This window comes from Salvelinus sp. IW2-2015, linkage group LG22, assembly GCF_002910315.2.
Source record: "Salvelinus sp. IW2-2015 linkage group LG22, ASM291031v2, whole genome shotgun sequence".
Taxonomy (NCBI): domain Eukaryota; kingdom Metazoa; phylum Chordata; class Actinopteri; order Salmoniformes; family Salmonidae; genus Salvelinus; species Salvelinus sp. IW2-2015.
The window spans coordinates 7,461,761-7,475,579 of NC_036862.1; the positions used below are offsets into that span (position 1 = coordinate 7,461,761).

General features: G+C 42.3%; 1 long non-coding RNA gene across 1 annotated transcript; it reads left to right on the forward strand.

Annotated features, from left to right (window-relative positions):
* Positions 1–11,915: 11,915 nt before the first annotated feature.
* Positions 11,916–13,466, forward strand: LOC111949613 (uncharacterized). Its single transcript, XR_011473829.1, has 2 exons — positions 11,916–12,352; positions 12,482–13,466. It is a non-coding gene; the product is annotated as an uncharacterized lncRNA (long non-coding RNA).
* Positions 13,467–13,819: the final 353 nt, after the last annotated feature.

The window sequence follows — 13,819 nt, forward strand, 5'->3', positions numbered from 1 at the left end:
TAATCACATATTTCTTTCCTCGGGGCCATGGGGTGAGAAAGGAATGCTGCTTGAGCTCCACCCTCCTCGACATCAATGATTTGGCAAGGGCACTAGAACAATCTGCAGCACCCGGCCTCACCCTACTAGACTCAGAAATCAGATGTCTACTGTTTGCAGATGATCTGGTGCTTCTGTTCCCAACCAAAGAGGGGCTACAGCAGCACCTAGATCTTCTGCACAGATTCTGTCAGACTTGGGTCCTGACAGTGAATCTCAGTAAGACAAATATAATGGTGTTCCAAAAAAGGTCCTGTAGCCAGGACAACAAATGTACAAATTATATTTAGATACTGTTGCCCTAGAGCACGCACATATACTGAACAAAAATGTAAAAAGAACATGTAACAATTTCAACGATTTGACTGAGTTATAAGGAAATCAGTCAATTTAAATAAATTCATTAGGCCATAATCTATGCCAATCCYAATCTGTTTTTCCCCACAAAAGGACTTTATCACAGGCAGAAATACTCCRCCGTTTTATCAGCTGTCCGGGTGGCTGGTCCCAGACGAAGATGCCGGATGTTGAGGTCCTGGGCTGGCGTGGRTACACAAGGTGTGCGGTTGTGAGGCTGGTTGGACGTACTGCCACATTCTCTAAAACAACGTTGGAGGTGGCTTATGGCAGAGAAATGAACATACAATTCTTTGGCAACAGCTCTGGTGGACATTCCTGCAGTCAGCATGCCAATTGCATGCTCCCTCAAAACTTGAGACATCTGTTGTGTGACAAAACTGCACATTTTAGAGTAGCCTTTTATTGTACCCTGCTCAAGGTACACCTGTGTAATGACCATGCTGTTTAATCAGCTTCTTGACAGTGGTGGAAAAAGTAACAATTGTCACACTRGAGTAAAAGTAAAGARTCCATAATAGAAAATGACTCAAGTGAAAGTGCAAGTCACCCAGTAAAATACTACTTGAGTAAAAGTCTAAAAGTATTTGGTTTTAAATATATTTAAGCATCAAAAGTAAATGTAATTGCTAAAATATAATTAAGTATCAAAAGTATAAATCATTATATTAAGCAAAACAGACGGCACCATTTCCAGATAGCCGTGGGCACACTCCGACACTCAGACATCATTTACAAACAAAGRATGTGTTTAGTGAGTCCGCCAGATCAAAGGCAGTAGGAATAACCAGGGATGTTCTCTTGATAAGCGTGTGAATTGGACCATTTTCCTGTCAAAATGMAACAAGTACTTTTGMGTGTCAGGGAAAATGTACGGAGTAAAAAGTACATACTTTTATTTAGGAACGTAGTGAAGTAAAAGTAAAAGTTGGGAATAATATAAATAGTAAAGTAAAGTACAGATACCCCCCAAAACTACTTAAATAGTACTTTCAAGTATTTTTACTTAAGTACTTTAGACCACTGCTTCTTGATATGCCACACCAGACAGGTGGATGGATTATATTGGCAAAGGAGAAATGTTCACTAACAGGGATGTCAACAAATTTGTGCAAAACCTTTGAGAGAAAGAAATAAGCTTTTTGTGCATATGGAACATTCTGGGATCTTTTATTCTAGCTCATGAAACATGGGACCAACCCTTTACATGTTGCCTTAATATTTCTATTTAGTATAGATCATTCGGAGAGAGTTTGTGAAGGAGAGAGCTTTGATTTATTGCTGTGAGGTATGCATCATGAGCCCCATCCATCATAGTCAGAGAAAAGGACAGTCTTCCTCTCACCTGAGGCAGATAGTGGTCACCACCAGGGATGCATTCCATTACTGCACACCGTAGCYAAACGTTTTGCCGCGGAAAATGTTTTGCAATAAAAACAAGAGTTTCTATTCTACAAATTCAGTCACTCCCGTTTCATTCTGTTTGCTTTGCTTCTATTTGCTTCCAATTCATTCCTACTGTTGTGAATACAMCCCATATCTTCTCTAGGACAGCTGGAAAAAGTGGTGGAGCTGATATCTGGAGGAGCTCAAATTATGAGGSAAGATGGAGCACTTTTTCAAAGGTTTGAATGAACTTGTGAGAATGAGCTGTTGATGTGTAGGGGGACATCAACGTGTAGGACTTCAAGAACCCTGCTGTGATCGTTGGAGGGTCGTGGCACTTCAGAAAGAAGGTCATGTGTCCAGCTTCACCCGGGAGGAGTTTGCCCYCCTGCTGCAGTTCACCCCCGGCTCCTCCCAGCTGCCCACCGGGGGTTTTGACACCCACCCTCTGCCCCTCATTCCAGGTCATCGCTGCTCCTACACACAGCACCCTGCCCACTGCACACCTGTTTTAACCAGCTGTGCKTTCCCACCTATGACTCCTATGAGGAGCTGCACAAGATGCTGAAGCTGGCCATCAGTYAGGGAAGTGAGGGCTTCAGGTGGCGCTATTCCTGGAGGTCTTTTACCTGGAGTTCACCCAAAGACCCCAGACCCAGGTCACAGTCGGTGGGGTCCAGCTCATGCAAAAACGGAGGAACATCTAAATGCAAAAGCAGCCTACACAAAGTGTGGAGAAGCTGTTCACCCCATAGCACTTTGGCCTTACCTGATCAGGGAAGGATGTGTGTCAGTGGAGGKTGGTGGGAGAAGCTATAGGAGGACGGGCTCATTGCAATGGCTGAAATMGAATAAATGGAACGATATCAAACAAACCACGTTTGACTCAGTTCCTTTTATTCCATTCCTGCCGTTACAATGACCCCGTCCTCCTATAGCTCCTCCTACCAGCCTCCAGTGATGTGTGTATATAGTACAAAAAGTATGAAGATATATGTAAGTCGCTCTGGATAAGAGCGTCTGCTAAATGACTTAAATGTAAATGTAAATATGCACTAACTACTGTAAGTGAACTTATCAACATGAATTGGGGTATTTAGAGTACTATGTAGGTACAGGACATTGAAAGAACAAGGCTATCTTATGAACATAATTTTGACAAAAATGCAGACAGAAGCTCTCAATATCTCTGTCAGTAATATATTACCCACGACACTGGTCCCAAGTGATTCTGTTGCAATTTGTCTATTTTTTCCCACATTATAACTGTATTGTTTTGGTATAGCTGGCCTCATCAATGCTTAAATGGCAAATGTGAGAAAGTACAGACATGAATATACATAAATATACACATTTCTGGGATTCTGAGAATATGGCAACCATGTTCTGGGTACTTTTCTATCAGAAGCTACCACCTGGGCCATGTTTCTATCAGACGCTACCACCTGGGCCATGTTTCTATCAGAAGCTACCACCTGGGCCATGTTTCTATCAGAAGCTACCACCTGGGCCATGTTTCTATCAGAAGCTACCACCTGGGCCATGTTTTCGACAACAAATGAGCGCTGTTCCAGATAGAAATGTAATGACGAGAGCTGATGGGACTCCTTATTGGAGACATTTTGCGTTTGTTCTGCATGGTATATGTGCTGTGGATTTCAAAAAGACGATAGATAGATGCTCAGCTATCTAGAATTCTACCGATTCTCATATTTCAATGATAAACTAATTTGAATTAGATAAGATAGGTGTGTTGTGTAACTGCTGCCAGATAATGACATTAATGTACTTGTACAGTGCCTTCAGAAGGTATTCAGACCACTTTACTTTTTCCACATTTTGTTACGTAACAGCCTTATTCTAAAATGGATGAAATCGTCCCGTCCCCCCCCCAGGAATCTACACACAATACCCCATAATGACAAAACAAAAACAGTTTTTTAGAAATGTTTGCAAATAAAAAATTCAAAAATATATACAATTTTTGTATAATTTTTACATAAGTATTCAGACCCTTTACTCAGTACTTTGTTGAAGCACCTTTGGTAGCGATTACAGCCTCCGAGTCTTCTTGTGTATGACACTACAAGCTTGGCACACCTGTATTTGGGGAGTTCCTCCATTCTTCTGAGCAGATCATCTCAAGCTCTGTCAGGTTGGATGATGTTCGATCAGGTTCAAGTCTGAGCTCTGGCTGGGCACTCAAGGACATTCAGAGACTTGTCCAGAAGCAACTCCTGCGTTGTCTTGGCTGTGTGCTTAGGGTCGTTGTCCTGCTGGAAAGTGAACCTTCACTCCAGTCTGAGGTCCTGAGTGCTCTGGAGCAGGTTTTCATCAAGGATCTCTCTGTACTTTGCTCCATTCATCTTTCCCCTACCTGACTAGTCTCCAGTCCCTCCCAGTCCCCCCCCAATCTTGCTTCTCATGGTCTGAGAGTCTTTAGGTGCCTCTTGGCAAATGTGCTGTCATGTGCCTTTTTCTGGGCAGTGGCTTTCGTCTGGCCACTCTACCATAAAGACCTGATTGGAGTGCTGCAGAGATGGTTGTCCTTCTGGGAAGGTTCTCCCATCTCCACAGAGGAACTCTGGAGCTCTGGCAGAGTGACCATTGGGTTCTTGGTCACCTCCTTGACCAAGGACCTTCTCACCCGATTGCTCATTTTTGGGCCAGGCGGGACAGCTCTAGGAAGAGTCTTGGTGGTTCCAATCTTCTTCCATTTAAGAATGATGGAGGCCACTGTGTTCTTGGGACATTCAATGCTGCAGACATTTTTCTGGTACCTTACCCCAGATCTGTGGCTCTACACCATCCTGTCTCGGAGCTCCACAGACAATTCCTTTGACCTCATGGCTTGGTTTTTGCCCTGACATGCACTGTCAACTGTGGAACCTTATTATAGACAGGTGTGTGCCTTTCCAAATCATGTCCAATCAATTGAATTGACCACAGGTGGACTGCAATCATGTTGTAAACATCTCAAGGATGATCGATGGAAACAGGATGCACCTGAGCTCAATTTTGAGTCGCATAGAAAAGGGTCAGAATACTTATGTAAATATGGTATTTCTGTTTTTGTTTTTTAAATAAATTTTGCTAAAGATTTCCAAAAAACAGTTTTTCACTTCGTCATTATGCGGTATTGTGTGTGTATAATTCATTTAATCAATTTTAGAATAAGGCTCTAATGTAACAAAATGTGGGAAAAGTTAAGGGGTCTGAATACTTCCCGATTGTGCTGTGTGTATTATTTAGAGACTCCTTCCCCAAATTCAAAATGTATTTTTTTCCATTCACAGAACAATCAAACAAAGATTAACTTTGTATATTTTTGGGGCAAAGGTCTGAGGTTAGAGTTGGCAGCATAGTATGTCACAGATTGCCACAACCTAATAAAAATAAAATGCACTATTCTCTCCATGTATTATAATTAATAGACTGTATAAGTGGACCAGTCATCTTTGTTTGTTGAATTAATCCGAACATTGACTATTATTACATTTCTATTTGTTTTATTTGTTATATTTCTATTTTTTTCATTAGTATTATATCAACTATTCTCATTATTGTCACTGTTTTTTTCATACTTTCTAAGTGGTTCACATAAGGGACAGAGTTTTACTGTGTGTGTGCTGCAGATGTATTTATTGCACTTGATGCATGTGTACTGTGTCTCCCTGTCCTTCTTGCGTCCACACACATTGCAGCGCTTCTTCTTGTTGCTACTGGCTGCAATCTAGAATGAAGAAAACACTTAGTTCAGGAATTTTACTAACATCTCACTCACATACTGTATATAGTTACAGCAGGCCAAGCTAGTAGAGTCAGACACACACACACGTGCAACAACATCCCCCACACTTACTTTCYGTACTGGAGTTGTTTGTTCTGTGTTTCAGCTAATCAGTTGTGTTGTGGCAAGGTAGGGTGTGATATAGGCCCTTCAGCGCCTCTTCAACCTCAGGAGGTTGAAGAAATGCGGATTGGCCCCTAAGACCCTCACAAACCTTTACAGATGCACAATTGAGAGCATCCTGTCAGGCTGGTACGGAAACTGCACCGCCCTCAACCGCAAGTCTCTCCAGAGGGTGGTGCTGTCTGCACAACCTGTCTCTTATACACATCTAGATGTGTATAAGAGACAGCCTTTACAGATGCACAATTGAGAGCATCCTGTCGGGCTGCATCACCGCTTGGTACGGCAACTGCACCACCCACAACCGCAGGGCTCTCCAGAGGGTGGTGCAGTCTGCCAAACGCATCACCAGAGGCAAACCTGTCTCTTATACACATCTAGATGTGTATAAGAGACAGGTTTCAGACTGATCCAATGAACCATTGCATTTCTGTTCAAAATGTTGTATCAATACTGCCCAAATGTGCCTAATTGGTTTATTGATACATGTTCAAGAAAAAGTGCACTCTCCTCAAACAATAGCATGGTATTATTTCACTGTAATATCTACTGTAAATTGGACAGCGCAGGTTGATTAACACGATTTTAAGCTTTCTGCCCATATCCGATATGTCTATGTRCTGGGATTTTTTTTTGTTACTTACAACGTCATGCTAATCACATTAGCCTATGTTAGCTAAACCGTCCCACCGATCCCGTAGAGTTTAAATAGCCATTACTAGCCGGCTACCACCCGGTTACTCAACCCTGCACCTTAGAGGCTGCTGCCCTATGTACACAGACATGGACTCGCTAGTCACATTAATAATGGAACACTAGTCACTTTAATCATTTTTACATTCTGTTTTACTCATTTCATATGTATGTACTGTATTTTAGTCAATGCCAGTCCGACATTGCTCGTCCTAATATTTATGTTTCACAATTACATTATTTTATTTGAGATTTGTGTGTATTATTGTGAAATGTTAGATACTACTGCACTGTTGGAGCTAGGAACACAAGCATTTCGCTACACCCGCAWTAACATCTGCTAAATATGTGCATGTGACCAATAGCATTTTATTTTATTGGATTTATCAAGTGACATCAATAAGAGATCATAGGTTTCAACTGTGTCATGGAAAGAGCAGATTTCTTCTTCAGAGTTCTTAATGTTTTGTATACTCAGTGTATATCTCAGTTTTAACTAAAGAGCTCTGTTGACCACAAATTGACATGCACAACTACCCCCCCCCCCAACGCACCTACAGACACATACACACTGTTTTGTGTGTATGCAAAGTGTTCAAAGTGACGAGGCACATTGACAATAGAGACGGATCAGAGTGGACTGCCTTGAGTCAAAATAGAGACATTAACATTAATATACAGGTAAGATCATGTCCATGTTATAATGTACATAAGGATTATTATTGAATGTCGTTTCTGCTATGCATGTTTAGTTTTGTGTTTGTGTGTGTGTGTGTGTGTGTGTGTGTAATATTAGTAGTAGTATTCACAGTGTGTAGCACTCCAGGTTGTGTGGGTACCAGCCCAAACCAGACAGTTGAAGCAGGCTCTAACGTCCATCTGTCCTGCCTCCTCACTCAATGTCTGAGAAGTCTGGGACATCACCATCTCCTTGTGGAGTGGGAGATAACTAACAAGGTAAACCCTTCAAACAATATTATGTCACAGCACATTTCACATGCATGATTTTCTACATGACTATTTTGCAATAAAAAATGTGTATTGCCAAAAATGGACTTATAGATATATATCACGTACCTGGAGTAATCTGTGTATTTGTACTAGAAATGTGTTKATCTGTATGCAATAACAGGGCTGGCTGGATAAAGAGCTGCACCCTCTCATCTACCATTACCAAGACCGGACTGTGCCTGTTGAAGCCAGAGTGATTCTGGTCAGGGACATCTCTGAAGGTGACTTCTCCGTCCAGCTGCTGTCYGTGACAGTCCAASYRAGTGGCACRTACKTGTYTCMCCTGTGTCCTCCACCCAGCAATCCAGACATCCATGAGAGTCACACACAGCTCAGAGTGGTGGAGAGATCAGATGCATTCTTTATTTTCAAAAGATAACAGTTGGATTTTCAAAGTATTTACTGTACTCACCGTAATTAAATAGAAGGGAAAAATATMATATAAAATGTATAAAAATCAATGCGTATCTGTCAAAAAGGAGTCGGGCTATTTAAAACGAAATGACAGATTATCTTTTGTCTTTACATCTTAATTTCCCAGGGCGCCACAGGAGTTCCCCAGGAGATTTCCATAAACCTGATGTWACCCATCCTGATTGGCTGTTGCCTCTGGCGTGTGCTGGTTTTGCTGTGCCTGGTGGACTGAYTCACACCGGGAATGTGGGCGTGTCGTAGGAGGTCACAGCGGTGAGACGATGCGGAGAGAGACCAGCAGGTGGGCATGAGAGAAAGAAGAAGACAGGGAGAGAGTATAGTCAGGAAACACACACAAGATATGCCTATTTTAGAGGCACAGAAAATAGGGCAAAGGTAATGAAAGGCTATAATAAAACGAATGAAAAACAAACAATCAGTAAAGAGTTTGTTTAAAGCTCTGCTTCAGTGCTAAGTCTTAGGCATTTCACATGTTGAACGGTTGGGAGTGTGGTTATCTGAGAGTGGAAGATTCTTTGAAATCAATTATCCAGCGAATGAGCAGTGTCTTTCAWATAATTGTTATGATGTTGACGGATGTTGACGGCGCAACGCTGATGATGATGAAGATAGGTATGAAAATGATGACACAATTACCACGATGAAAAAGAGGAGATGGTGGTGATGATGACGAGAAAGAGGAAATGGTGATGATGCAAGAGTTGATGTCAAAGAGCAAGATGACTCCAACAACAACAATGATCCCTTTCCCTGCTCACAAAAACAACTTCAGATGCTAGGACATGACACGTTGTTATGAGCCAGAATCTGACACACAATCGATAAGCCAGCCTCCATTTCTCAYCCCCGGTATCCTTTGAGAGGGTTAGAGGATGTGTCTGGCACATTCCCTGTGTCTTGTATAATATATCAATCTGTTACGTTTGTAGGAAGGGTGGCTGTGACACGAACACTCTGATGTCATTCCCAGACTTCCCTCTTCTGCAGGTCCAGGAGGACCTGGCCTTGATGTCAGTGWTCCTCCACAGAGACGAGGGAGAGATGGCTCACGCCAGCATCCAGCCGGACTAGGAGGCCAGGAGGCAACTGAATTCTCCCCATCCAGGAGACTGTTCATAAAGTAGCTACAGATTGTACACCAGATAATGTGATATAACCAAAGATTTTTGGTATCCATTACTGGGCATTACAGGTTTGCCTATACAAAACGTTGCCATAGATTTTTCGACTAACCTAGAATTGGCGATACTATCTTCGTTCTCGATTCGGCCGAACATGTATCTTCTGAAATGTCAGTGTCCAACTGCAGGTGGTTCGTTTGAATTGAATTCTACGTCTGGCAGAAATGAGTGTTTGATATAGTGTCTCACATTACGACCGCCAAAAGGACCAAGCGCACGGACAACCGGTAAAGTACGTTAAAATATAATTAAATTCAACATTCTTGCWTGTAGAGGCTGTGAGAGGAAACTTTCCTGATTCAATGCAATTCAGCATTGGTTTACAGGCGAAGACATGGTAGACTATCATATATCTTGCCCAAAGCGCCAAAGCTCTTTGAAAGTTTCATCCTCAGATTTGTCGCCTTAACAGGATTTCTAAAGTCTGACGGAGGACTTGAGACAGACACCTTGCAAATTACAAAGAAAAAAGAACCGCGGTGCTTGGATCCAATTGGTTAAACTGCTCTAGGAAGTGGAAGAAAATCCCACAATCCTACAAGCTCTATCTCCCGCCGGGCTGAACATCCACACCTGCTCTCATACATCAAACAGATACAGTATCAGTGGTCCTCCTCCGAGGCCTWTTCAAGGTGCAGGGGAGTGCTTAAGCCATTTGCCGATCCATCTTTTCCCTCAGCACAGGGTCAACCAGTGCACCCACCCACCCCGGCCCCTCACAACGAGGCTGGAGGTAGTACTACTACTACCACCCTCTCACTCGCTACAATTACATGGCTACCTCACTTCCAACCAACAAAGCACATGGGGCCTGAGATCTCAAACAAAAAAGAGKAAGCAGCTTAAACCACTGCAGTTTGAAGCATAACTATTAATCCGAGCACAGGCCGAGTCCAAAACCGATGGAGGATATGCATGTGAACGACTTTTCTTTTACAATCCTCTCCTAATCTAGGGTTCATTCGGGAAGTTGTACATCAACTTTACCAAAGGGTATGGGCAAGGGATATTGCAGTTTGTGCAGCTGTCATTACTACCAGTTGTTGCAAGAGTGTAGATTGCTGAAGTGTGGAAACATATTCTAAAATAAATCTGTGAGTCTCTGAAATCCAACCGAGCAGAAAGCCGTGCATGTGCCAATAAACGCGAAAAGACTGAGTATAATCCCGATGCAGACACTGCAGAGTAGAGGTGGACTCATTGTACCAATAAACTGCAAAATAATCCCTTGACAGTGCCTCACAGCAAGCCTATAAGCCCCTGTGTTTTGTGCATGTACAATATTTAGCCTTTACGATGATGAGACTGAGACTAGGGGAATGGATGGCACTGAGCAAGTATAGTCAGAGTGAGCAAGATAAGGAGGAAGGGAGGGAGAGAGTTACAGAGGGAGACGATGAGAGCAGTGAGTGAATCAGAGGAGGAGACTTTAGAGGAGTTGAGTGGAAAAATAGCACATGGAACCGGTGGAAAAAGGAGAGAGTGAGAGAAGGGGAGGTAGGGAGTAGAAAGACAAGGCTGGAGATGGATGCATGACTTGCAGAGTGAAAAGGTTTTGACTGCACAGAGGATGAGAGAGTGAGTGATTCAACGAGAAAGAGACTTGCATAGAGAGCTGATGAGGAGAGGAGAGGAGGGCGGTGCGGTGAAAGATGACATGTAGCCTAGACAGATGATGGGGAAACTAAGGATAGATTGGGAGTTGCAAATAAACAATTAAACATCCTGAAAAGACAAGTGGTTGCATTCACCAAGGAATCTTTTCATGAATGAGGTGGTATCCTGCTATGACTTCAGGATTTAAAAAATATAAACTTTATTGTATCGATTATTTGTGTGATTGTGTTTATAATATGCAAATTATATTATATCACCTTACTAAATAAACATGTGTACTGTGTAGAATACTTAAAGAGCAAACGTATCACTTGTCAGCATTCTCTCTCTCTCTCTCTCAATTCATTTCAGTTCAATTCAAAGGGCTTTATTGGCATGGAAAACATATGCTTACATTACCAAAGCAATAGGCTCAATATATTATACCGCCTCCAACGTTCTAATTTACTTCCGATCGGGTTGATGACTTCCGGAGCGAGTTCTGCTATTGTTTTTATCATTAGCTTACTAGCTATCYTCGATGCATTTCTGACTGAAATAGTTCGCAATGACTACGTTTAAATTACAGCCCCGCGAAGGAGGTGCTAATGAACATTGTTCAGTGCCTCTGTGTTCAGTTTCTTCCAAATGTAATGGTATTGTGAGCTTCCATCGTTTCCCGGTCGATGTAACGTAGAGCTCAGAAAAAGGTGGTTGGTGGCAGTACGTCGTGAAAACTTTGCAGTCACCAAACACACAAAMGTGTGTAGTACACATTTCGTCGAAAGTGACTTTGTTGAGGGAAAATTTGGGGGGCGACAATACCTAAAAAGAGATGTTGTGCCTACTGTCTTCGCGTGGAACTGGCACATTKAAAAGAGACCTGGTGTTTGGGAAAGAAGACTGAAACCTCCTGCCCCGACTGAGAAGGATGAAGTAGTACAAGGTGCGCTGCCTACGAACTGTGCCGTCTCTTGATCCGGTCCAGACACATGATTACTGTGCAGTCCCTGAACCCGCAGCCCTGGACATGGCCCTAATGGCAAACCATGAGCACGTAAGAGAAATTGAGGAGCTTCGAGCCAAGCTGGAGAAACTGACCACCCAACACGGCTTTGGTCTACAGCGATTTGCTGGTTCTGACGAGGATATACATTTTTACACAAGGTACAGTAATGATTTATTATTATCCAGCATGACTATTGTTTATTATTTACTATTAATTATTAGTATTATTATCCCAAAGTCCATCTTACATTTAATTAAGTACATGTTCATTTTTATTTGAAACTAGGCTAGCATATCTTAGCCTAAGTAGGCACATTGAATGTATATTGTCTTTACATTAGTTTTCAGTTAACCCCCAAAAATGCTCCCAGGTCGTTGCTTCAAATAAGATTTGGTTCTTAGTCCACTTTCCAGGTTAAATAACAGAACATTTAAAACAAATTCACTGCTGTGATGATAGCTGCTGTGAATTACAGTACGAATTGCAGTAACAAGAAAAACAGGCTACAAAAGCAGCTAGGTCATGTCTAGTGCTACTTGATGCTTAGAGAAGATGGGCAATAACAGTAATGAGCTTTTTTTGGTATTCAAATYCTCTGGGTCCATCTTCAGATTTGCAAACTACACCCATCTGATGGCCTTCTGGCACTTGATTGAGCGGGCAGCAGAGACCAAGTTAATAAGAGTCACACGCACCAATCCATCTGAAGCAAATGTTACTCGAAGAAAACCGGTAAGGGACAACTTCATTAAATACTTGAGTATATTATTTGATCTTACTGTAATTGTTAAACATTATTTACTTTTTGTTATGGACCGAATATAAGGACTATTGTACTAAAACGGGTTTCTTTACGTTCAGACACTGCCATCAAGCGACGAGTTCTTCTTGTTTATGACTCATCTGTCGCTGGGTCTGAAGCAGAAGGATTTTGCCCATCGGTTCAGCCTCCACCAATCGACAGTGAGCCGGACTATCATCTCTTGGGCCAACTTCCTCTACTGTCTGCTTGGATCAGCATGGATATGGATCCCCAAGGAAACCATCAAAGCCCACCTGCCACCTGAGTTCAAGGACTATCCAGACACCCAGGTAGTGATCGACTGCACTGAACTCCACTGCCAGACACCATCTTCACTACTACTGCAGAGTGAGGTGTTTTCTTCCTACAAGTCACACTGTACCTTTAAGGGCATGTTGGGAATGTCACCACATGGAGCTGTCACTTTTGTGTCATCGTTGTATGCTGGATCTGTGAGTGACAAMATCTTCAAGCAGTCTGCAATTATTTCCTTACTCACCCCTGACATGGCCATTATGGTGGATAAGGGCTTTCTCCTAGATGACATTGTTCCGTGCAAGGTCTACCGGCCAGCCTTTCTGTCAAGACGCACACAGATCCCAGGGCATGAGGTTAGGGAGACCCAATCCATTTCCAGGCTGAGAGTGCATGTTGAAAGAATGATCCGCAGAGTAGAGGAGCATAAGCTGTTTGACACAGTCATCCCCCTGACCATCTCAGGCAGCATCAACCAGTTATTTGTTGGTCAACTATCAAAACMGACCTTTGGTCAGAGCATGGGCCAAACCAGTGTAAATGTACATGTGTTTATTTGCTAGCAGCAAAATAATAATTTGTTTATATATGACATGTATCAATCATTTGTGTTGTAGTGAATATCAGTTTGTGTGGAGCTTGTATTGGCTTTAATTAGGCAATGAGTAACAGGGGTGGGGGAAAGAAATCAAGTAAACACAGAWTAGCCAGAATGCAAGATTGAATACAATGTCAGAGATGTGTAATTGATTAACTGAACTGTTGAACATTTGCTGAAATATATTTTTTAACAAATCTATTCTACTGTAGATTTCTTCACAAGAACATCAATACTTATTTTTCATAAAACCACTAAACTTGGCACCCATGCAGGGGATCCATTCAGGTGCGAGATAAGACACTTCTGCAGGTAGTGGTAAAAATAAATGTGGTCAACCTTCTCTCTTATAGTTTTTGAAACCTGTAGATCTTTATATATCCTTTCAACTAGGATGTTCTCCTGTGCACAGCTGACAAAGTCACACCAGCTACAACCTGTGAGAAGGATTTGACCTTGCACCTGCCAGTAGTAAGCATGCGATCTCTTCAACTTCAGCTCTCCATTCTGTATCTTCAGGTAAGGGCAGTCAACATAACTTGGA